This window comes from Carassius auratus, chromosome 32 (genome assembly GCF_003368295.1).
Source record: "Carassius auratus strain Wakin chromosome 32, ASM336829v1, whole genome shotgun sequence".
In the NCBI taxonomy this organism is placed as follows: Eukaryota; Metazoa; Chordata; class Actinopteri; order Cypriniformes; family Cyprinidae; genus Carassius; species Carassius auratus.
The window spans coordinates 35654591-35657848 of NC_039274.1; positions in this window are offsets into that span (position 1 = coordinate 35654591).

Sequence of the window (3258 nt, forward strand, 5' to 3'; positions counted from 1 at the left end):
AATAGTTAACTGATATGAATAATAGGTTGAGTGCTAAAAAAATGTCTACAAAGCTAATTCATTCTTTCCAATTACCTGCAAAGTGGACTTAATGGCTATCTTCCCATCAGACTACAAATCATAGGGAGCATGCATGTTGAGGTACTGCATCATCACAGTCAGGAAATATTTCATGTAAAATTTCCCTGAAGCACCGTATTTCCTGTACTTCCAGATGGAAGTGATCATCCCGATCACCTCGGAGTGTGGACTTGAGTGAGCAGGGCACGTGCGTGCCATTATGTAGACATTTTGGAATGCACTTGGCAAAGGGAGCGACAATTTCAGATCACTTCCATTTGGAATTTGCCCGTGAACCATGAGGTACAAGATACGCATACCATAACACCCTATTATAGCTTTTAACATTATCATCACTGTAAGACACACTATCATTCAAAATGTTGGGGTCTGTAAGAGTTTTTAATGTTTTTGAAAGAAGTGTCTTATGATCACCGAGATAGCATTTATTGGATCAACAATACAGTAAAAACAGTACTAGTGTGAAATATTATTACAATTAGAAAAAATCTGTACTCCATTTTATTTTGGTGATTCCAGTCTTCAGTAAAATACATGATCTTTTTTAGAAATCATTCTTATTTGCTGATTTGAAACATTTTTTTATCAATGCTGAAAACATTTTTTCCCTAATATATATATTTTATGTAAACCATGAAACGTCCTTTTTCTGGGGATTTTCATTGGATTTTTGGGGGAAAATAATTTAATGTCTTTTTTTTAAATTGTCTTATAACAATGTCAGTTCTGATCAATCTTTTGCATGCATGTTAAATGTCTTACTGACCCCACGCTTTTGGATAGTAATGAATTTAAGACTTTTTCAGACTTTAATTAAAATAATAAATAAACTAATAAACTGACTAACCTTTTATTTTAGTTTTTTTTAGTTTATATGAATACATACGCAAATAAATTCAAACATATACAAGTAAAATAATCATGATCATGTTCCATCATCCATCCCCAAACACCTAATCCATGTGACCATGTGTCTGACTCTGATATAGTTCCACAGAATGAACTGTGCCATGAAATCCCCTGCACAGTGTGTAGGGAGCAGTGAAGACTGTGTAGGGAGTCTGTGAATCCGAATGCAGCTGGAATCTGACCATCTACTGAGGAAGTCCGTGTATTTATAAATCCATCCAAAACAAATAGAATAAAGGTTATGACTGCTCAGCGTACAACCAAAAAGAACCTACATTATTTCTTCTCTGAGGCTAATTTATGGGTTGGTGCAGTTGTCTCGGGGGCAACATAGAGCGAACAGTAAGTTTATCATTTCTTCTGAATAAAAAATTATCAAGATCCTTTTCTTTTTTGCAGCAGCAGCATATGTAAATGTGCGTATGTTTATTTGGCTCCTGATGTTCAAGGTAAATCTGTGCCAGGTACGTGCTCTACAGAAAGGAGAACATAAGATGCCAAATACACCTGCACAAAACCCGGAGGTGTTTGTATGTTTCTCCATTGCTGAAACAGAGTAGTAGCATTTTTCAGGCTCAGGTGTAATGCATGTTGTTAATTTAAGCATTTGTGCAGGTGCGTCTGCAGACTGTCTTTGGGACTCAGGTGCACATGAGCCTGTGATGAAGATCATCTTTCAGAGGATGAAGGTGACTCAATCCCTCCATCTTTTCACATGCCTGTCTGTCTGATGCTGTGACTGAGAGCCAACAAACAGTTTGAGAAGTCACTTGCATGCACAATCTCTTGTGTCTCTAGCTAAGAGCCCAGAACACAATTAGTGTGGCAGATTTTCCTCCAACTTTCTCTCTTTCGTCTACCCCTCCCCCAGCATCTCCAGCCCTGCAGCTCACTGGCAGAAGATCAACACTCACATACCTCAGTGCTTTGTGTTTCACCAACACAGCTCCAGCGGTGAGCGCACACACACACACACATCCATCCGTGTAACCATACAATCATAGCATGATCTAAAGGCTCCAGATACGACAGCAGTAAATAGCAAAGTCCCCAGCAGAGCCACTCAACGGTCTACAGACACTGCACACAAACACCGCTTACAATATATGAGTGCTACTCAATGGAGCTCCTTCACAAAAGAAGGAACAAGTGACTGAGCATGCATACCAAACAACCAAAACAGGTGGTGTTTTGTTCAGAATTATTATTTGAAAAAGGAAAGTTTTAGGATTCTATCAGATTATGAAGTACACATTTGTCTTTCTGAGAATGCAGAGTGCAGAGGCCAGTTACAGTCTGATGGGTGTTTAGAGATCACTTGTTGATATTTTATAACTGAAAACAAATATGTTTAAGGGGGGGGGGGTGAAATGCTATTTCATGCATACTGAGTTTTTTTACACTGTTAAAGAGTTGGATTCCCATGCTAAACATGGACAAAGTTTCAAAAATTAAGTTGTACGTTTGAAGGAGTATTTTTGTTCCAAAAAAACCTCTTCCAGTTTGTCACAAGTTTCAGAAAGTTTTTTTCGAGTATGGCTCTGTGTGACGTTAGATGGAGCGGAATTTCCTTATATGGGTCCTAAGTGCCAGTATAGCAGAGCACTGAGAGGCTGAGCACAGCCTGATCAGAGCGAGAGCGTCGCGAAAAGTCACAAAAGAAGTGTGTTTTTGGTTGCCAGGGCAAGACAACCCTGCACAGATTACCAAAAGAGAAACAGCATTAAGGGACCAGTGGATGGAGTTTATTTTTACAGAGCATCAACGGAGTTGTGCAAGTGTTTTTTGTTTGTTCCCTGCATTTCGGATTGCACATCCTTTATTTCTTAAGGATAATGAAGTCCCAACGGAAAAGGGTCACGATCGTGTGTTGGAACCGCATGCGGTGAGTAAAACTGCTTCAAATATCTCTGTGTTGTTAACTTAGCTATCAGCGCGTAAGCACATCAAGTAAACAACATGTGATGTTGTCATCAAACTGCACTTTCCACATGTACAGCTTAAAAAAAAAAAAAAAAAAAAAAAAAAAGACGACATAAAGTGGAACTTAGTCATTTTCCAAAACCGCTAAGCAAATATATACAGTTTCAGTACATACCATAGAGCATACCGCCTTTGCTGATGCTGCTCTTGTTAAATTTCAGCCTCTGGATCTGTGTCACAGCTTCCACATGCTCTCAACTCAAAAGCCTACTCGCGCTCGTGATTCTTTAGCTCCGCCCACACGTCACGCCTCCAGCCGGTCGTGTTTTCCGGGAAAAAATCGGT